This window comes from Panthera onca, chromosome B1 (genome assembly GCF_046562875.1).
Source record: "Panthera onca isolate mPanOnc1 chromosome B1, mPanOnc1 haplotype 2, whole genome shotgun sequence".
Taxonomy (NCBI): Eukaryota; Metazoa; Chordata; class Mammalia; order Carnivora; family Felidae; genus Panthera; species Panthera onca.
In genome coordinates, this window is record NC_138342.1 from 166,548,240 (window position 1) to 166,571,835 (window position 23,596).

Genomic DNA, 23,596 nt, shown 5'->3' on the forward strand with positions numbered 1-23,596 from the left:
CTTTCTATAGTTTTCAGTGTACAGATCTTCTACCCCTTTGGTTAGGGTTATTTGGTTATTCCTAGATATTTTATGGTTTCCACTGCAGTGGGAAGTGGGATTGATTTTTCTATTTCGCTTTCTGCAGCTTCATTATTAGTGTATAGAAATACAACCAATTTCTGTATGTTAATTTTATATGCTCTGACTTTGCTGGATTCAAATATCAGTTCTTGCAGTTTTTTGGTGGAGTCTTTCAGGTTTTTCACATAGAGTATCATGTTCTCTGTGAAAAGTGAAAGTTTGACTTTCTCCTTGCTGATTTGGATGCCTTTTATTTCTTTTTGTTGTCTGATTATTGAGGGTAGGACTTCAACACTGTGTGGAACAACAATGGTGAGAGTGGACATCCCTGTTGTGTTCCTGAGCTTAGGGGGAAAGCTCTAGGTTTTTCCCCATTGAGGATGATATAGTTGTGGGTATTTCATATATGGCCTTTATGATCTTGAGGTATGTTCCTTCTGTCCCTCTTTTCTTGAGTGTTTTTGTCAAGAAAAGATGCTGTATTTGTCAAATGTTTTTTCTGCATCTATTAAGAGGATCATGTGGTTCTTATGATGTAACACGTTGATTGATTTGTGGAAATGGAACCAGCCCTGCAGCTGAGGAATAAATCCCACTTTATTGTGGTAAATAGTTCTCTTAATGTATTGTTGGATTCCATTGGCTAGTATCTTGTTGAGAGCTTTTGCATTCATTTTCATCAGGAGAATTGATCTGTAGTTCTCCTTTTTAGTGGGTCTTTGGTTTTGGAATCAAGGTAATGCTGGCCTCATGGAATGAATTTGGAAGTTTTCCTTCCATTTCTATTTTTTGGAATGGTTTTGAAAGAATAGGTGTTAACTCTTCTTTAAATGTTTGGTAGAATTCCCCTGGAAAACCATCCAGTCCTGAACTCTTATTTGTTGGGAGATTTTTGATGACTTATTCAATTTCTTTACTGGTTATGGGTTCAAATTTTCTATTTCTTCCTGTTTCAGTTTTGGTAGTTTATATGTTTCTAGGAATTTGTCCATTTCTTCGAGATTGCCCAATTTATTGGCATATAATTGCTCATAATATTCTCTTATTATTGTTTGAATTTCTGTGGTGTTGGTTATGATGTCTCCTCTTTCATACATGATGTTATTTATTTGGGTCCTTTTTCTTTTGGATCAGTCTGGCTAAGGACTTATCAATTTTGTTAATTTTTTCAAAGAACCAACTCCTAGTTTCGTTGACCTGTTCTACTGTGTTTTGTTTTTGTTGTTGTTTTGTTTTGTTTTTTTGTTTTTTGTTTTTGATTTCACTATCATTGATTTCTGCTCTGATCTTTATTATTTCCCTTCTGCTGGTTTTGGACTTTACATGTTGTTCTTTTTCTAGCTTCTTTAGGTGTAAGGTTAGATTGTGTATTTGAAACATTTCTTCCTTCTTTAAGAAAGCTTGGATTGTCATATACTTCCCTTTTATGACCACCTTTGCTGTATCCCAGAGGTTTTAGACTGTTGTGTTTTCATTTTCATTGGCTTCCATGTATTTTTTAATTTCCTCTTTAATGTATTGGTTAAGCCATTCATTCTTTAGTAGGATGTTCTTTAATTTCCAAATATTTGTGGTCTTACCAAATAGTTTCATAGCATTGTGATCTGTAAATATGCATGGTATGATATTGATATTTTTGTACTTATTGAGGGCTGATTTGTGACCCAGTATGTGATCTGTTCTGGAGAATGTTCCATGTGCACTCAAGAAGAATGTGCATTCTGCTGCGTTAGGATGAAATGTTCTAAGTATATCTGTTAAGTCCATCTGGTTCAGTGTGTCATTCAAAGCCATTGTTTCCTTGTTGATTTTCAGCTTAGGTGATCTGTCCATTGTTGTAAGTGGGATGTTAAAGTCCCCTACAATTATGGTATTATTACCAATGAGTTTCTTTATGTTTTTGATTAATTGATTTATATATTTGGGTTTTCCATGTTGGAGGCATAAATATTTATAATTGTTAGATATTGGTGGATGGACCCCTTAATTATGATATAATGCCCTTCTTCATCTCTTGTTACACTCTGTTTTAAAATCTAGTTTGTGAGGGGTGTCTGGGTGGCTCAGTCAGTTAAGTGTCCGACTTCAGCTCAGATCATGATCTCACAGTCCGTGAGTTTGAGCCCTGCATTTGTGCTGACAGCTCAAAGCCTGGAGCCTGCTTTGGATCCTTTGCCTCCCTCTCTCACTGCCTCTCCCCTGCTCACTCTTTGTCTCTTTCAAAATAAACATTAAAAAATTTAAAAATTTGAAACAATAAAAAAATAAAATCTAGTTTGTGAGATATAAGTATGGCTACTCCTGCTTTCTTTTGATGTCCATTAGCATGATAGTTGGTTCTCTATCCCCTTACTTTCAATCTGCAGGTGTCTTTAGTCTAAAATGAGTCTCTTGTAGGCAGCATACAGATGGGTCTTGTTGTCTTATCCATTCTGTTTCCCTATGCCTTGAAATTGGAGCACTTAGTCCATTTACATTTAGAGATATGAATTTAGTGTCATGTAGACTTGGTGTTTGCCTATAGAATTGGCGTTTCTGGAGATGTTCTGTTCTGAATTTCTAGTCTTTGTTGCTTTTAGTCTTTGTTTTTTGTTTTTTCTTCACTCAAAGAATCACTGTTAAAATTTCTTGCAGGGCTGGTTTAGGTGTCACAAACTCATTTGGCTTTGCTTGTCTGGGAAACTCTTTATCTCTACTTCTGTGCTGAATGACAGCCTTGCCAGATAAATAATTCTTGGCTGCATATTTTTTCAGATTCTGCACTTTGAATATTTCCTGCCACTTCTTTCTGGCCTGCCAGGTTTCTCTGGACAGATCTGCTGAGAACCTAATCTGTCTTCCCATGTAGGTTAAAGGACTTTTTTCCATTGCTGCTTTCAGGATTTTTTCCTTGTCTGTGTTTTTGTGAATTTTACTGTGATATGCCTTGGTGATGGTCGGTTTTTGTTGAATCTAATGGGAGTTCTCTGTGCTTCCTGGATTTTGATATCTGTGTCTTCCCCAGATTAGGAAAGTTTTCTGCTATAATTTGCTCACATAAACCTTCCGCTCCTTTTTCTCTCTCTTCATTTTCTGGGGCTCCTATGATTCAGATGTTATTCCTTTTTAAATAAGTCACTGAGTTCTCTAAGTCTTGTATCATGATCTTTTGCCTTAGTTTCCCTCTTTTTTTTCTGCTTCATTATTTTCCATGATTATATCTTGTATATCACTGATTCACTGCTCTGCTGGTTATAGCACTTTTAATTTCAGCCTGACTAGTTTTTAGTTCTTTAAACTCCACATAAAGAGATTCTGTGGTGTCTTCTATGCTTCTTTCAACCCCATGTAGTATTCTTTTAATCGTGGTCTTAAATTCTAGTTCAGACATCTTACTTATATCTGCGTTGATTAAATCCCTGGCCATCATTTCTTCCTGTTCTTTCTTTTGGGGTGAAATACTGTGTCTTGTCATTTTGGAAGAAAAAAATTAATAAAGTAAAAAATTAAAATTAAAAAATTAAACACAAAATAAAAAACAAATAAGGAAGCTAGATCCTAGGTGTGTTTCAGTTTGCTTGTTGAAAGAATCTTGAAGAATAAGGGAAAAAAGAGAAACAGCAGTTAAAAAAAGTTTTAAAAATTTTTAAATAAAAAATAGTAGAATAAAATAGAATTTTTCAAAATTCAAAAACAAAAAATAAAAAAGAATTTGCTTTTTCTGTATCCAAGAAAGAGAAATAAAAGAAAGAAAAAAAACAATTTAAGCAAAAACAGAAGCAAAGAACAAACAAATAAACAAACCAGCAAACAGAATGAAACCTGAATGAAGTTACATCCAGTTTCCCTTAGATCAACAAAGCAGGAAAGAATGGAAAAAGTCTCTTCAGCAAATGATGTTGGGAAAACTGGACAGTGACATGCAGAAGAATGAACCTGGACCACTTTCTTACACCATACACAAAAATAAACTCAAAATGGATGAAAGGCTTAAATGTAAGACAGGAAATCATCCAAATCTTAGAGGTGAAAACAGGCAACAACCCCTTTGACTTTGGCCACATCAACTTCTTACTAGACATGTCTCTAGAGACAAGGGAGACAAAAGCAATAATACCTCAAGATAAAAAGCTTCTATACAGTGAAGGAAAAAATCAACAAAATTAAAAGGCACTCTACAGAATGAGAGAAGACATTTGCAAATGACATATTAGATAAAGGGTTAGTATCCAAAATCTATAAAGAACTTACCGAATTCAACACCAGGAATACAAATAATCCAGTGAAGAAATGGGCAGAAGACATGAACAGACACTTTTCCCAAAAAGACATCCAATTGGCTAACAGACACATTTAAAGATGCTCAACATCAGTCATCATCAGGGAAATACAAATCAAAACCACAATGAGATACTACCTCATGCCTGTCAGAATGGCTAAAATTAATAACTCAGGAAACAACAGATGTTGACAAGGATTTGGAGAAAGGGGAACACTTTTGCACTGTTGATGGGCATGCAAACTGGTGCAGCCACCCTGGAGTACAGTATGGAGGTTCCTCAAAAAATTAAAAATAGAACTACCCTGTGATCCAGTAATTACACTACTAGGTATTTACCCAAAGGATACAAAAATGCTGATTCACAGGGTCACATGCACCCTAATATTTATAGCAGCACTATCAACAATAGCCAAATTATGGAAAGAGCCTAAATATCCATCAACTGATGAATGGATAAAGACATCGTGTGTGTGTGTGTGTGTGTGTGTGTGTATGTAAATGTGTGTGTATATATATGTATATACATATACATGCATGTTGTATATATATGTATATGTATGTTGTGTATATGTATATGTATGTTGTGTATATATATATGTGTGTGTATATATACATATATACATACACCTTTGGGTATACATATATATATATATATATATATATGCACACACACATACATACATACATACATATATATACATAGAACGGAATGTTACTTGGCAATCAAAAAGAATGAAATCTTGCCATTTGCAACAACATGGATTGAACTGGAGTGTATTATGTTAAGTGAAATAAGTTAGAGAAAGATAAATGTTGTATGATTTCACTCATATGTGAAATTCAAGAAACAAAACAGATGAACGTAGGGGAAAAGTAGGAAAAATAAGATACAAACAGAAAGGGAGGCAAATCATAAGAGACTCTTAAATACAGAAAACAAGCTGAGGGTTGCCAGAGGGGTGTTTGGTGGGGGAATGGGCTAAATGGGCGATGGGCATTAAGGAGGGCACTTGTTGGGATGAGCACTGGGTGTTATATGTAAATGATGAACCACAAATTATAGTCCTGAAACCGTTATTAGACTGTATGTTAACTAACTTGGATTTAAAATTTTTTAATAATATAAATAAAATTAGGGAGGAGAATACCAATAACCTTTTTTACAGTACTAGAACAAATAATACTGAAATTTTTATGGTACCAGAAAAGACCCCAAATGGCATTCTTGATTAAGAACAAAGCTTAGAGGTATCACAATCCCAGATTTCAAGATATGCTACAACGCTGTAGTAAGCAAAACAGTGTGGTACTGGCACAAAATAGATCAATGAACAGAAGACAGGAGCCTGGAAATAAACCCCCAGTTACATGATCAATTAATCTTCCAGAAAAGAGACAAGAAAATACAATGGGGAAAAGACAATCTTTTCAATAAATGGTTTTGGGAAAACTGGACAGCTATATACAAAAGAATGAAACTAGACCATTTTCTTATGTCATATACAAAAACAAACTCAAAGTGCATTAAAGACCTAAATATAATACTGAAACCATAAAGCTCCCAGAAGAAAACATAGGCATTAAATCTGGAGATCAGTCTTAGTAGTATTTTTCTGAATATGTCTCCTCTGGCAAGGGAAACAAAACAAAAATAACTACCAAAATAAAAAGCTTTTGCACAGCAAAGGGAATCATCAACAAAATGAAAAGGAAGCCTATTGAATGGGAAAAGATATTTGTAAATGATATGTCCAATAAGGAGTTAATATCTAGAACATGTAAAGAATCAACTTAACACCAAAAAGACCTAAACATTCAGTTAAACAATGGGTAGAGTATCTGAATAGGTTTTTTTCCAAAGAAAACAAACAGATGGTCAATAGACATATGAAAAGATGCTAACCATCAAGAAAATACAAATAAAAGTCACAATGAGATATTACCTTCACACCAGTCAGAATGGCTAATATCAAAAAGACAAAAAATAACAGGTATTGGTGAGGATGTAGAAAAAAAGAGAATTCTCCTGTACTGGTGGTGGGAATGAAACTGGTGCAGCCACTATGGAAAATAGTATGGAGTTTCCAAAGAAAATGAAAACACTAATTTGAAAGATATATGTACCCCTATGATTATTGGAGCATTATTTACAATAGCCAAGGTATGAAAGCACCTTAAGTGCCTACTGATAGATGATTGGATAAAGAGATGTAGTATATATATGCAATGGAATATCATTCATCCATAAAAAAGATTGATAGTCTTGCCATTTGTGACAACATAAATGGACCTAGAGGGAATTATGCTATGTAAAATAAACAAAGACACCATCACTTATATGTGGAATTTAAGAAGCAAAATAAGGAGCGCCTGGGTGGCTCAGTCTGTTAAGTGGTTGACTCTTAATTTCAGCTCAGGTGATGATCTCACAGTTCATGGGATCAAGCCCCCCGTCAGACTGTGCACTGACAGTGCAGAACCTGCTTTGGATCCTCTCTCTCCCTCTCTTTCTTCCCTCCCCTACTCACACTCTCTGTCTCTCAAATAAATAAATTTTTTTTTAAAAAGAAGCAAAACAAAAGACCAAACAAAACATAAAAAGAGTAAAGGATACAGAGAAAAAAACTGGTGGTTGCCTAATGGGTAGGGGGTACAGGAATGAGTGAAATAGAGTGAAGGGGATTAAGAGGCACAAACCTCAAGTTATAAAATAGTAAGTCACAGAGATGTAAAGTGTAACAGAAGGAATATAGTCAATGTTATTATGTAACTTTGCATTGTGACAGATGGAAACTACACTTAAATCATGGTGAGCATTTTGTAACATTTATAAATGTTGAAACACAATGTTGTACACCCAAATCTACTATTGTTTTTTGTTTGTTTTATTTTTGAATTTATATATTTTGGGAGAGAGCATGAAGATGGGGAAGACGCAGAGATGAAGCAGAGAGAGAGAATCCCAAGCAGGCTTTGAGCTGTCAGTGCAGAGCCAGATGCAGGGCTCAAACCCATTAATGTCAAGAAAATGACCTGAGCCAAAATTGAGAGTTGGACACTCAACTGACCGAGCCACCTAGGCATCCCCTGAAACTAATATTGTATGTCAACTATACTTTAATTTTTATTTTTTTTTAATTTTTTTTTACGTTTATTTATTATTGAGAGACAGAGAGAGACAGAGCATGAGCAGGGGAGGGGCAGAGAGAGGAGGAGACACAGAATCTGAAACTGAATCTGAGCTGTTAGCACAGAGCCCGACACGGGGCTCGAACCCACAAACTGCGAGATCATGACCTGAGCCGAAGTCGGATGCTTAACCGACTGAGCCACCCAGGCACCCCCAACTATACTTTAATTAAAAAAAATTTTTTTAAATAGATAAGTTAAAGCTAGTGTGTAAGGCAAAGCAGAGAATTAACAGGGAGTGTATTAGTAAATCACTGTAAAACTCTCGGATGTACCAGTTCAGAGACTGAAAACTTGATGATCATGTTCACATGGTCAGTTGGCCAAAGAACAGTGTTGGGTTATATGATATTGTGACAGACACTTCTGCTTTCCCAGCATCATCTTCTCTCATGCTAACAGAACTGTGATTTTCATTGAGGAGGTCAATGTGCCTAGCCCCAGGAGGGGAATCATGGTTTAAACTAGACATGATAATCCTTACTCACATTGCTAGTCAACCGGTCCCACAAAGTTTCTGCTTAAAAATCAGGTTAGAGTCTTTTGGGTGTTCCCTCTTCTGTAACTAGTTGCTTTTCCCTTGTTACTTTTTTTTTTTTTTTTAAGGTTTATTTATTTTTGAGACAGGGAGAGACAGAGCATGAACAGGGGAGGGGCAGAGAGAGAGGGAGACACAGAATCTGAAACAGGCTCCAGGCTCTGAGCTGTCAGCACAGAGCCCGACATGGGGCTCGAACTCACGGACTGTGAGATCATGACCTGAGCCGAAGTCGGACGCTTAACCGACCAAGCCACCCTGGCGCCCCTTCCCTTGTTACTTATAAGATCCCTCTTTACTTTTTATTTTTGACATTTTAATTATCATATGTCTTGGTGTGGACCTCTTTTGTTTCATCATGCTTGGAGCTCTTTTTTTTCTTCCTGGATTTGAACATCTGTTTCCTTCACCAGGTTAGGGAAGTTTTCAGCTGTTATTTCTTCAAATAAGTGTTCTGCCCCTTTAATATCTTCTCCTTCTAGGGCCCCCTTAACGTGAGGGTTAGTACATTTGACGTTGTCCCAGATATTCCTTAATCTGTTCTCATTTTATTTTAAATTCTTTTTTTCTTTTTGCTGCTCAGTTTGGATTATTTCCATTATCTTGTCTTCCAGGTCTCTGATCCATTTTTCTGCATCTTCTAACATACTACTATTCATTCCCTCCAATGTGTTTTTCATTGCAGTTATTATATTCAGTCTGATTTGTTCCTTTTTAATATTTTCTGTTCTTTGTTGAAGTTCTTTCTAAATTCATCCACTCTTTTCCCAAGTCTGATGAGCATCTTTATGACCATTACTTTGAATTCTTTATCAGTTAGTTTGCTTTTCTTCATTTTATTTATTTCCTTTTCTGTTTCATCTTGTTCTTTCATTTGGAGCATATTCCTCTGTCTCTTTATTTTGTTATGTGTTTGTTTCTATGTATTAGGTAGATAAGCTATGTTCTTGGTCTTCAGGGTAGTGACCTTATATATAGAAGACTCCTGTGGGGCCCAACAATTCTCCCTAACCACCAGAACCATGTGTTCTAGGGGTGTCCCCTGTGTGGGATACATATACTCTCCTGTTGTGACTGGGCCACACTGCTTCAAGTGTGCTCATAGGTGGGGCGGGTCCCTTGCCAGGCTGGTTGCAATGTGGGCCATGACTATTATAGATGCACTGGTGGGTAGGACTGGGTGAGAGGTCCAGATGCAACTGCTAGAGGCATGCTGGTAGATGGAGATAGACCCTCATGTGGCTGGTTATGAGGCCTGGTGTGACTATTACAAGCATACTGGCAGATATGGTTAACACATGGTGTGGCTGGCTGCAAGGCCCAAGTGACTGTTGTAGGGGTGCTGATGGGCAAGGTGGTTTTCCTCCCTAGGCCAGTAGTTGTTTTGGAGACGCATCAGTCCTGGCAGTGCTGCCTACTGGATGTTTCAGAGGTGGAGGGGAGGTGTTTGAATTGTACCTGCCAGGGCAGGAAGATTGGACAGGCTGGGGTGAGTAGGCTAGCAAAGTAGATGGAGAATGTCAGAACTGCCACCTGCTGATCAGGCCTACTAGGCTGAAGGAAGGCAAGTAAAATAGCACCTGCCTATACTTCCATTCCTGGAAAAAGTTCCCAGAGATCCCTGAAACTCCAGCATAGTCCCTAAAATTATTTAATAAATGTCCTTTGTGGATAGCACAAGTACTTTCAAACTGCTACTTCTGTGCTGGATCTCAGAGTGAGTAATATTGTGCATAGGCCTTGAAGAGTGGAATCTCAGTTTCTGGCTCTCCCAGAGTTAAGCCTCACTTGATCTTCAAAGCCAGATGTTATAGGGGCTCATCTTCCCAGTGTACACCTACAGGAGGAGGCACCCAATGTAAGGGTTGAATCCCTCAATCCTCAGGGAGGACCTCCATGCCTATGATTGTCTCATCACTTTTGGGTCACTATGCTGGGCGTTTGATTCCTGACCACATCTCTGCCCTTTATGCCCTTCTCAGTGTGGCTTTTTCTTCATATCTTAAGCTGTGAAGAGTTGTTATGCTAGTTTTCAGATCTTTCTCAGAGTGAGTTGCACTATATGCAGTTTACCCTTGGTGTGTTCTTCAGAGGAGGTGAGCTCAAGATCTTTCTACTCCTCCATATTCCTCTCTCCCCCGGCTTTAACTTCAAATTTAAATTTCACAATTGGTCTTAGAAAAAAAGGTAAGAATCATCTCTTCTCTGAAAGTAAGAAAGGAAATAAACCCCCCCAAAGATACCACATGGTTACATAGTAGGAAAAAAGTGATTGGTGATTGGTGATTTTTCTCACCAATAATAATAATAATAATAATAATAATAATAATAGTAATAAAAGGAGATATCGATGAAGGCGAGACTTTTATTTTTTATTTTTTATTTTTAGTTAGTTAATATACAGTACAATATTGGATTCAGAAGTAGAATTCAGGATTTATCCCTTACATACAATACCCAGTGCTCTTCACAAGTGTCCTCCTTAATACCCATCATCCATCTAGTCCATCTACCACTCACCTCCCTGCATTCAACTCTCAGTTTGTTCTCTATATTTAAGAAACTCTGTGGTTTGTTCCCCTATCTTCTCTCTCCCTGTCTTCTCATATGTTCTGTTTCTTAAACTCCAAATATCAGTGAAATCATGTATTTGTCTTTCTCTCATTGACTTATTTTATATAGCATAATATAAAATAGCACCATCCACATCATTGAAAATGGCAAGATTTCATTCTTTTTGATGGCTGAGTAATATGCCATCGTCTGTTGTATATCACATCTTCTTTATCTACTCATCAGTCGATAAACATGTGAGCTCTCTCCACAGTTTGGCTATTGTTAATAATGCTGCTGTTGGGGGCACCTGGGTGGCTCAGTCAGTTAAGCATCCAACTCTTGGTTTTAGCTCAGGTCATGAACTCATGGTTCGTGGGTTTGAGCCCCGCATTGGGCTCTGCACTCACCGTGCACAAACTGCTTGGGATTCTCTCTCTCTCCCTGTCTCCCTGCCCCTCCCATGCTCTCTCTCTCCCAAAATAAATAAACTTAAAATAATGCCGCTATAACATTGGGGTGCATTTACCCCCTTAAATCTGTATGTTTATATCCTCTGGGTAAATACCTAATAGTGCAATTGCTAGATCTCTAGGGCAGTTCTATTTTTAGTTTTTTGAGGAACTCTATACTGTTCTCCAGAGAGGCTGCACCAATTTGCATTACCCCAGGTGTGCAAGAAGGTTACGCTTTCTCCACTTCCTCACCAACACCTATTGTTTCTTGTGTTGTGAATTTTAGCCATTCTGACAGGTATAAGGTTGTATCTCGTCATGGTTTTGATTTGTATCTCCTGATGATGAGTGATGTTGAGCATTTTTTCATGTGTCTGTTAGCCATCTGGATGTCTTCTTTGGAAAAGTGTTTATTCATGTTTTTATTCTGCCCATTTCTTAACTAGGTTGTTTTTTGGGTGTTGAGTTTGATAAGTTCGTTATAGATTTTTGATACTAACCCTTTATCAGATACGTCATTTACAAATATATTCTCCCATTCCATAGGCTGCCTTTTAGTTTTGTTCATTGTTTCCTTCACTGTACATAAGTTTTTTATCTTGATGAAGTTCCAATAGTTAATGTTTCCTTTTGTTTCCCTTGCCTTTGGCAACATGTCTAGTAAGAAGTTGCTCTGGCTGAGGTCAAAGAGGTTGCTGCCTGTGTTCCTCTCTAAGATTTTGACTGTTTCCTTTCTCACATTTAGGTCTTTCATCAATTTAATTTACTTTTGTGTGTGGTGTAAGAAAGTGGTCCAGTCTCATTCTTCTGCATGTCACCATCCAGTTTTCCCAGCACCATTTGTCTAATAGACTTTCTTTATTCCATTGGATATTCTTTTCTGCTTTGTCAAAGATGAGTTGACCATACTTTCATGGTTTTCTATTATTTTCCATTGATCTATGTGTCTGTTTTTGTGCCAGTACAATACTGTCTTAATAATTAAAGCTTTGTAATATAGCTTGAAATCCAGAATTTTGATGCCTCCAGTTTATCTTTTTCAGGATTGCTTTGGCTACTCTGGGTCTTTCAGGGTTCCATACAAATTTTAGGATTGTTTTATCTAGCTCTATGAAGACTGCTAGTAGTATTATTTATTGCATTAAATGTATACATTGCTTTGGGTAGAATAGACATACTAACAATGTTTGTTCTTCTAATCCATGAGCATAGACTGTTTTTGCATTTCTTTGTGTCCTCTTCAATATCTTTCATAAGTATTCTGTAGTTTTGAGAGTACAGATCCTTTACCTCTTTAGTTAGGTTTATTCCTAGGTATCTTATTGTTTTGGGTGTAATTATAAATGGGATGGATTCCTTGATTTCTTTTTCTGCTGCTTTATTATTGCTGTATAGAAATGTAACAGACTTCTGGGGCACCTGGATGGCTCAGTCAGATAAATGTCCAACTCTTAATTTTGACTCAGGTCAATTTGACTCACGGTTCACAGGTCCGAGCCCTGTGTCAGGCTCCACGCTGACAATGAAGAGGTCCCGCTTGGGGTTCTCTCTACCTCTGTCTCCTCCCCTCTCCTGCTTGTGTTCTCTCCCTCCCTCCCTTCCTCTCTTTCTCTCTCTCAAAATAAATATATAAACTTAAAGAAAGAAATGTAACTGATTTCTACATGTTGTGATTTTATATCCTGTAACTTTGCTGAATTCATGTATTCTAGCAGGTTTTTGGTGGAGTCTTTCAAGTTTTCTACATAGAGTATCATGTCATCTGCAAATACAAAGTGTTTGATCTTCCTTGCCAATTTGTATGCCCTTTATTTATTTTTGGTGTTTGATTGCTGAGGCTAAGACTTCTAATACTATGTTGAATAGTAATAATGCGAGTGGGCATCCTTGTCTTGTTCCTGACCATAGGAGAAAGGCTTTCAGTTTTTCGCCATTTAAAGATGATATTACCTGTAGGTCTTTCATATGACCTTTATGATGTTGAGGTGTGTACCATCTACCCCTACTTTGCCGAGGGTATTTATCAAGAATGGATGCTGTGTTTTGTCAAATGCTTTTCCTGGATCTTTTGACAGTATCATAGGGTTATTATCCTTTCTTCTATTAATGTTGTCTATCATATTGATTGATTTGAGAGTTTTGAACCAGCCCTGAAGCCCGTTAATAAATCCCACTTGTTCATGGTGAATAATTCTTTTAATGTACTGTTGAATTCAATTTGTTAGTATCTTGTTGAGAAATTTTGCATCCAGTTTCATCAGGGATATTGACCTGTACTTCTCCTTTTGAGTAGGGTCTTGGTTTTTGGTATCAGTGGTTTGGTAATGCTGGCTTCGCAGAGGGAGTTTGCAAGCTTTCCTTCCTTTGCTATTTTATGGAATAATTTGAGAAGAATAGGTATTAACTCTTCTTTAAATGTCTGGTAGAATTTCCCTGGGAAGACATCTGGCCCAAGACTCTTATTTGTTTGGAGATTGTTGATAACTGATTTAATTTCTTTGCTGGTTATGGGTCTGTTCAAATTTTCTCTTTCTTCCTGTTTCAGTTTTGGTAGTGTGTAAATGTTTTTGAATTTGTCCATTTCTTCTAGATCACCCAGTTTGTTGGTATATAATTTTTCATAGTATTCTCTTATAATTGTTTGTATGCCTGTAGTGTTGGTTGTGATCGCTCCTCGTTCATTCATGATTTTATCTATTTGGGCCATCTCTCTTTGATAAGTTTGGCTACAGGGTTATCAATTTTGTTATTCTTTCAAGGAACCAGGATTTAGTTTCGTTGATTTGTTCTACTGTGGTTTTCTTTCTGTTTCTATATTATCTATTTCTGCTCTAATTTTTATTATCTCCCTTCTTCTGTTGGATTTAGGCTTTATTTGCTGCTCCTTTTCTAGCCCCTTTAGGGGTAAGGTTAGGTTGTGTCTTTGGGACCTTTCTTGCTTCTTGAGATAGGCCTGAATTGCAATGTACTTTACTCTTAGGACTGCCTTTGCTGCATCCCAAAGGTTTTGTTCTGTCATGTTTTCATTTTCATTGGCTTCCATGTTTTTTTTTTCCTTTAATTTCTGGGTGAACCCTTTTCATTCTTCAATAGGATGTTCGTTAACCTCCACATATTTGAGGGCTTTCCAAGTTTTTTCTTGTGGTTGATCTCAAGTTTCATACTGTTGCGATGCAAAAATAGATATGGTATGATCTCAATCTTTTTGTTGAGGACTGAGTTGTGACCCAGCATGCAGTCTATTCTGGAGAATGTTCCATGTGTACTCAAGAAGAATGTGTGTTCTGCTGCTTTAGGATGAAACCTTCTGAATATATCTGTTAGATCTGTCTGATACAGTGTGTCTTTCAAACCCATTGTTTCCTTGTTGATTTTCTGCTTAGATGATCTGTCCATTACTGTTAGCTATTAAAGTCCCCTACTATTACAGTATTTTTATCAATGAGTTTCTTTATATTTGTGATTAATTGATTTATATATTTGGATTGGGGGAATAAATATTTACAGTCATTAGATTCTCTTGATGGATAGACCCCTTAATTATGAATAATACCCACTTCCTCTCTCGTCACAGTCCTTGTTTCAAAATCTAGTTTGTCTGATATAAGTATGACTACTCCAGCTTTCTGTTGACATCCATCAGCATGATAGATGGTTCTCCATCCCCTCACTTTAAATCTGCATGTTTCTTTTGGCCCAAAATGAGTCTCTGATACTTTAGGAGAGGGTTGAAATTTATTTATTTATTTTGAGAGAGAACGCAAGTTGGAGAGGGACAGAGAGAGAGAGAGAGAGAGAGAGAGAATCCCAAGCAGGCTCCACTCCATCAGCGCAGAGCCCAACATGGGGCTTGAGCTTATAAACCATGAGATCATGACCTGTGTAGAAGTCAGACAATTAACCAACTGAGCCATCCAAATGCCCCAGATCTGTGTTTTTATCCATTCTGATACCCTGTATCTTTTGATTGGAGCATTTAGTTATTTACATTCATAGTGATTAATGAAAGATATGTATATAGTGCCTTTGTTTTACCTGTAGAGTTGGTGTTTCTGGTGATGTGGTCTCGTCCTTTGTGGCCTTTGTTGCTTTGTCTTCCTCTTTTCTTTTGGTGTTTGTTTATTTGTTTGTTTTGTTTTGTTTTCTCCACTCAAAAGTCCCCCTTAAAAAATCTTGCAGGGCTGGTTTAGTGGTCAAGAACCCCTTTACTTTTTGGTTGTAAAACTCTATCTCTTCTATTCTGAATGACAGCCTTTCTGGATAAAGAATTCTTGGCTGCATATTTTTCCCATTCAGCACACTGAATATTTCCTCCCACTCCTTTCTGGCCTGCCAAGTTTCAGTGGACAGGTATGCTGCTAACCTTATGTGTCTATGCTTGTAGGTAAGGACTTTTGTCCCTAAATGCTTTCAGAATTCTCTCTTTATCTTTGTATTTTGCAAGTTTCACTATGATATGTGGTGGTGTTGACCTTTTTCTGCATCTCAGTTATAGCATTTTTTGAATTTCATCCTGACTAATTTTAGGTCTTTGATCTCTGCAGCAAGAATTTTTCTTTTTAGAAACAGATATATTGCTTATATCTGTTTTGAGCACATCCTTGACTGTGATTTCTTCTTTACCTTTCTTTTGGGGAGAATTACTGTGTTGTCATTTTGGTTAATTACCTATCTTTGCCATGTTTTAAAAGCTTGTTATGTTTCCTGCACCTGAGATTAATGCTATATTAAAGGGTCCATATACTGTCCAGGGCCTGGCACTTCAGAATGTTTCTGGTGTATGCTGTGTGCACTCTGCTGTTGTGTTTTGGCTGCTCTTTCCCAGTGGTCTGTCCTCTTCAGAGATCCTCCTTGCTTGCAGTGTGGAGTGTTCGGACCTTTACCTAGGTATGATTTGATTTGTTTGTTAACATGACACTGGAAAAAATAGTGGAAAAAAAGCCTGACCCTAAAATAAGAGAAAAGGAAAGAGAACAACACCAACACACACACACACACACACACACACACACACACACGCAAAAAAAAAAAAAAAACAGAGAATAAGAAAACTATAAGGCTGATCCAAAGAAAGAGAAAGGTGAGAAAAAAGAAGAAAAAAGAAAAAAAGAACCCTCATCAAAAAAAGAGAGAGAGAAATGAAAGTAAATGAAAAAAACAAACAAACAAACAAGAAACTTTGAGCCTGATTCCAAAAGAATAAAAGAAGAAAGAAAAAAAAAAAAAAAGAATAAATCTGGTCCTAATTCCACCAGAACTGCAGATGTCCTTTTGAAGGACTCGATTTTTAGTATACAGGGTGCTACCTATGGTGGTCTTCTGGAGCAGGGGCTCACTGCATTGGCTCAGAGTCAGTCCTGTCCCAGTTATAAGCCGTTACCAGGCACAGGGGGGTTGGGTTTAGTGTAAGGGGGCCCAGACTACACTGGGGGCCACTATGCTGCTCTCTGAAGTCCCACCATATTCGTGTTGAGCAGAAAATGGTCCCTTGGACTCTCTCATCCTGAGGCAGGGGTTCTCACACCTCCCACTATTTAGGCAGCCCTCACAGACTGCAAGGGCAGTCAGCTTGCCCTCTGCCACAACTCTCCTGTGTTTTTTCTTTGACTCGTGGCTGGGATATAAAACCCGAAGTCTGGCACCAGGCAGATCTGCTCCCCTTCTCTGAAGTAGAGCCTCTCCACACTGTGTTTGATGTCCTTGTCCCAGAAAAACGGTCCCACACCTGCGCAGTGCACAGAATCTACAGCACTGCTAAAAGCAGCAAAAACATTATATGCCCTCTGGGTGTGCCTCTGTCCCCTGCCAATGAAAGGCCTTGTGCTTATGCCCACAGGGTCTTTTGTCTTTGGAGAGGCAATATACCATCTTCCAAAAGTACTCCAGGAAGGGGAATGTTGTCTCCCAGGGTGTCCGTAGATTCCTACACCACACTAAGCACTCTAGGACCAGCTGCCTTCTCCTCAGGAGCATGCGCCACAGCTCTGCTCCAGAGGAAGTCGTGCACTTCCAAAACCTCTTGAGTTTGAGCTCCAGATGTTGTTTGCAAATAAACCTGAAACACTCAGTGCTTCTTGCACCCCAGTCTGTGGTCCAAAAAGGTTTTCCTCTCGTGCAAACCTGACACCACACTCTTTCAATCCTCTTTTTTTCTCTTCCTTTGTCTCTCCAGGGAAAGGGTTCCTTCCCCTCTGCAACACCACCGTTTTCTCTCCCCCAGTTCACTTCCATATACCTCTCACCTGCCATGCTGTCGCCCTCAACTGTGGAGATCCTTCTTCCAGTCTGCAGATCCTTTTCCTGGGTGTTCCAAGTTATCTGACCTCAATACAACTGTGTTTAAGGAACAAGGAACTCCCAGGGTCCCCCTGCTTCTCTGCCATCTTAACTCCTCCCCGAGACTGTTAAAGTTACATTCATTCCCATTGCTCTTTAGGGCTTCATGTAGAGCTGTGTTTCTCTACTCAGAGACAATCTTTTTTGTTAGCCCCAATCTAGATAGATAGAGATTTACATATTTGAATGAATCTGTAATCTCAGAAGAATATGGCTGAAACCAATACTCACAAATAGTTCTAAGATAGATGTTTTCTAAAACATTTTGAAGACAATTTGGTTTGGTGTTAGAGAATGCTACAAAACAAAGCTGCATCACTGGGTTTAGTAGCTTCTGTCCCTGTAAATCCTTTTAACCCGAAACCAAGCACAGCCATTTGGAAGTTTATAAATACACATCACCTTCTTTTCCTTATTTCTCTTAACAACAACTGAACACTTATTTTCCAATCCTCTTTCATCCTTAGCTTTTGCTTTGTCTTTGTTTTTCATCAGTGCTATTCTTTTTATTTGTTGACTGACACATTGATGTAATTTATTTGGGACAATAGTTTTGCAGGTTGAGCTGTAGCATGAGTGTTTGAAATGGTTTTTCCTTCATTTATTTTTCAGGTGAATTTTCCTAGTAGTATCAGTTCCTTCAAAGACTAGTAGAAAATTGGTCCTATCATCTTCTCTCCTTTTGTCCCCTTTCAGGTCATCTCAAAAATTTGTCTTTCATACTCCTTTTATTGCATAAATGCCCCAGCTTCAGGAAACTGGGGCATCTGGGTGGCTCAGTTGTTTAAGCATCCGACTTTGACTCAGGTCATGATCTCGCAGTCCATGGGTTCAAGCCCCATATCAGGCCCTGTGCTGACAGCTGCTTCGGCCTCTGTGCGCCCCCCCTTCCCCGACCCTCCCCCTCTTGTGCTCTATCTCAGTCTGTCTCTCAAAAATAATTAAATGTTAAAAAAAAATTTTTAAGGTAAATACCCCAGCTTCATGAAATAATATGCCTTCTACGGGTTTTCTGAATCTATTTTCAAACTGCCTTTAGATCGTTTTACTAAAGGTTGTTCATATTGGGAGTACTTTCCTGTACTTCAATCTTGCCACCAAGAAGTTAGGAAAAGATTAAAATAATAAATTTTTAGAATGAATATGACATTAGAACTAGTATGCCCTTTATTTTTTTATTTCTTTATTTTTTTCTGATCCATGCTTCCTTTATTCCATGGCCAACCACCATGCTGTCTCCACACCATGGTACAAAGACTGGCAATCATTCACAATCCTGCTGTACAACAATCTGAGGCGTACAGTGCATTTAAGGCTTTTAAATTTGAAAAGAAAAATGAAAATAAAACCAAGGAACCCCCAAACCCAAACCCCCAACCAAGATGATCAGTGTAGCAATTTTTAAGTGTCTTCTGTTTCTGAGGCTTACTCGGTGCAGCTCCAGTGTCAAAACCCAAGTAACTCCTAAACTGAAAAGATTAGTTTAGTGAAGTTTTAATTACATAAATTCTTAAAAGCATAAACTTGTGATTCTTTTTTTTTTGTTGTTTTGGAAATGTTATAACAAAATTTTAATAGCAAAGCATAGGAATAAAAACATTAACAAAATGTATTCAATCATTTACATTACAAACGAGGGGTCTGCAGTTTGTCTTGTAGCCTGACAAAAGAAAACTACCCATTAAGAATCTATGCACAATGCAATTGCAAATATGTACAAGTACTTTAAAAAAGCCCTACAAGGAGGTCTTCACAGAAGGAAAGTCAGCTAGGCTCTGTGTTAGACCAACCAGACAATCAAAGTATTAAAACTCTTCTCCCACAGCCTGGCCATTTAGGAGCGCTGTCCTCGAGCCGTGGAGCCCCTCTAGGTGGAAGGGGCTGGACACAATGACATAGAACTTTACGCACAATACCTGGACAGACTAAAACAGTTCATATCTCACGAACTGCCTAATTCCTGAAGAAGGCGCCTTGATCATACCTCATTTACCGCGAACACACGAGTCCTCTGTTTCGCACATGCTTGAACTGGTCAGCAGGAATGGCGTGACAGCCATAGGAGAAGTGCCCGCCTTTTGGTGTTCTAATCAAAGAGCTGATGAAATCCTAGCCTCCTGTATCTAGAGGCCTAGGCTCTTCTCATTCACACAGCACGCTAAACTGAACATTGGTGGCAGCCAGCGTCCCTGCATGGCAGGAAGCGGGGAATGGGAGCTGGGCGCCGGGCGCCGGACCTTCGGTTTTCCCATGCTGTGGGGGGAATGCTCACGCCTGTTGCCCCGCTGTCCCCACCAGTCACGATTCACTTATGCAGGACTCAGCCCTCTCCCCACCAGTGTTCTCAGTATTTGACATGCATCTCTTTTTCGGCCACTGGATTCATGGGTTCGATCCATTTGTGAAGCTGTGATAGATATAACCGGAAAACTCAGGTGACGGGAATTCCTTTGCTAAGCTTCGTTCACAGACTGATCTCTTCCCCCAAATAAATCAGTCCAAGGGTACTTTACTGGAATTATCATGAACAGGTTCATCCACTGGAACCATGTAAACATGACTGGAATATTCTTGATCAAAAGGAAACTGGGTTTTTTTAAGTGTAAATTTATTACTAGTCAACAGAGTTTTAATATTTTGATTGTATTACCTTTGATCTAGTATGTCCTACATCTGTCTGGTTAATCCCCCGATTTCACTGATGCACAGACTGATGTGTAATACTGATGACATTTTTATTACAAATGCCCTTACTAAGCCTTTTTGTAGCTTTCAGAGATAAGCTTTGTATTTTATACATTTACTTTGTTACTTTATTAAGATTAGAATGTGTATCAGTAATGCTTTTAGCTGCACTTGACAATGCCTTAATGGCTTAAACCCTAAGGATATTTATTATTCATACTTAACAAGATATTCAGAGGTGGTAGGGAATCATGGAGTTGGATCCAGCTCATTGTATCATCAAGAACCCAGGCTGTTTCTTTCCATTTTTCCTCAAGTTAGCATGTGGTCCTTTTGTCTTCATGCCTGTTGCCCCGGTGCACAAGGTACCATTATAGCAATCACATGCATGTCAAGGAAGAGATAAGAGAAAAGGGAGCTTGCACCTAAAGCCTGGCCTCTTTATGAGAAAGCCAGACTACTTTCCCAGAAGCTCCCCATTAGACTTCTCCTTACATCTCATTGGCAAGACTATCACATGATCCATCTTAGCTGCACATGGGGCTGGGAAAGCATTCATGTTTTTTAGTGGGAGTTACCTTTGTAGTGGGAGGAACATAGGAGTAGAGGAGGTTCAAAATGCCTTTAAATTGGTTACACCAACAGCCTCTGTCAGACTAGTCATCCTAATATATTTATATATATATGAATATATATATATATATATATATATATATATATATATATATATATATATATATATATATTTATATCCAGAGAGAAAATATATTCTTAAGACAATGGGTTCTGGATTCAGATTTCTTTTTTTTTAATTAAATATAATTTATTGTCAAATTGGTTTCCATACAACACCCAGTACTCATGCCACCCAGTACTCATCCCTCCTCAGTGCCCATCACCCACTTTCCCCTCCCCCCATCAACCCTCAGTTTGTTCTCAGTATTTAGGGTCTCTTATGGTTTTCCTCCTCCCTCTCTGTAACTTTTTTTTCCCCTTCCCCTCCCCCATGGTCTTCTGTTAAGTTTCTCAGGATCCACGTATGAGTGAAACATATGGTATCTGTCTTTCTCTGCTGGCTTATTTCACTTAGCGTAATACCCTCCAGTTTCATCCACGTTGCTGCAAATGGCCAGATTTCATTCTTTCTTATTGCCAAGTAGTATTCCATTGTACATATAAACCACATCTTCTTTATCCATTCGTCAGTTGATGGGCATTTAGGCTCTTTCCATAACTTGGCTATTGTTGAAAGTGCTGCTATAAATATTAGGGTACATGTGCCCCTATGCATCAGCACTCCTGTATCCCTTGGGTAAATTCCTAGCAGTGCTATTTCTGGGTAATAGGTAGTTCTATTTTTAATTTTTTGAGGAATCTCCACACTGTTTTCCAGAGTGGCTGCACCAGTTTGCATTCCCACCAACAGTGCAAGAGGGTTCCCGCTTCTCTACATCCTCACCAGCATCTATAGTCTACTGATTTGGTCATTTTAGCCACTCTGACCAGCGTGAGGTGTTATCTCAGTGTGGTTTTGATTTGTATTTCCCTGATGAAGAGTGACATTGAGCATCTTTTCATGTGTCTGTTGGCCATCTGGATGTCTTCTTTGGAGAAGTGTCTATTCATGTCTTCTGCCCTTTTCTTCACTGGATTATTTGTTTTTCAGGTGTGGAGTTTGGTGAGTTCTTTATAGATTTTGGATACTAGCCCTTTATCTGAGATGTCATTTGCAAATATCTTTTCCCATTCCATTGGTTGCCTTTTAGTTTTGTTGATTGTTTCCTTTGTAGTGCAGAAGCTCTTTATCTTGATGAGGTCCCAATAGTGCATTTTTGCTTTTAATACCCTTGTCTTTGGAAATGTGTCAAGTAAGAAATTGCTGTGTCTGAGGTCAAGGAGGTTTTTTCCTGCTTTCTCCTCTAGGGTTTTGAGGGTTTCCTGTCTCACATTCAAGTCCTTCATCCATTTTGAATTTATTTTTGTGTATGGTGTAAGAAAATGGTCTAGTTTCATTCTTCTGCATGTTGCTGTCCAGTTCTCCCAGCACCATTTGCTAAAGAGACTGTCTTTTTTCCATTGGATATTCTTTCCTGCTTTGTCAAAGATTGTTGGCCAATCCTGGGTTCTCCATTCTATTCCATTGGTCTATGTGTCTGTTTTTGTGCCAATACCATACTCTCTTGATGATTACAGCTTTATAGTAGATGCTAAAGTCTGAGATTGTGATGCCTCCCACTTTGGTTTTCTTCTTCAATATTACTGTGGTTATTCGGGGTCTTTTGTGGTTTCATACAAATTTTAGGATAGTTTGTGCTAACTTTGAGAAGAATGCTGGTGCAATTTTGATTGGGATTGCATTAAATGTGTAGATTGCTTTGGGTAGTATTGACATTTTAACAATATTTATTCTTCCAGTCCATGAGCATGGAATGTTTTTCCATTTCTTCGTATCTTCATTTTCCTTCATAAGCTTTCTATAGTTTTCACATGCAGGTCTTTTATATCTTTGGTTAGGTTTATTCCTAGGTATATTATGGTTCTTGGTGCAGTTGTGAATGGGATCAGTTTCTTTATTTCTCTTTCTGTTGCTTCATTATTGGTGGATTGGAGTCAGATTTCTTGACATCAAATCCCAGCTTTACTTCTTTGAAAACTCTGACTTTAGACTTCTCTCTGCCTCTATCTCCTTTATTGTAAAACAGGGATAATAATGTACCAATTTTATATGGTTATCGTATTAATGACCTGAAATTAGCATGTGAGCACTCCATATAAACTACATTATCACCATCAAGCAAAGCTTGGCATCCCCACATAGATACTGACCAAACCCAGAGCAAGCTTAATTACTAGAAGCTCTTTCCCACTCTTGAACAAAAACAGTTTAAAAGAGTGACCTCAAGTAGCTTCAACTTCATAATTATTAACTTAAAACTAAGATGTACATAATCTCAGTCTGATCAGGAAAATCCTTAAAAGACTGACAGTCATAACAGAATTTGCCTGCATTTGTTGGGACAATTTATAACTGAAAAGTCATCTTGTTTAGAAATAGAACACTTTAGGGGCGCCTGGGTGGTTCAGTCGGTTGAGCGTCCGACTTCAGCTCAGGTCACCATCTCACGGTTCGTGAGTTCGAGCCCCGCGTCGGGCTCTGGGCTGATGGCTCAGAGCCTGGAGCCTGCTTCCGATTCTGTGTCTCCCTCTCTCTCTGCCCCTCCCCCATTCATGCTCTGTCTCTCTCTGTCTCAAAAATAAATAAACATTAAAAAGAAATAGAACACTTTAGGGGTGCCTGGGTGGCTCAGTCAATTAAGCGTCCAACTTCAGCTCAGGTCCTGATCTCAGAGCTCATGAGTTTGAGCCCTACGTTGGGCCCTGTGCTGACAGCTGGGAGCCTGGAGCCTGCTTCAGATTCTATGTCTCCCTCTCTCTCTGCCCCTCCCCGACTTGTGCTCTGTCTCTCTCTCAAAAGTAAATAAACATTTTTTTTAATGTAAAAACAAAAGAACTAGA

The 23,596-nt window shown here is 38.4% G+C and overlaps 1 protein-coding gene across 17 annotated transcripts in view; it reads left to right on the forward strand.

Annotated features, from left to right (window-relative positions):
* PSD3 (pleckstrin and Sec7 domain containing 3) overlaps positions 1-23,596 on the forward strand; it is an 812,606-nt gene that overhangs the window by 779,489 nt on the left and 9,521 nt on the right. The gene's annotated exons all lie outside the window — the stretch shown is intronic.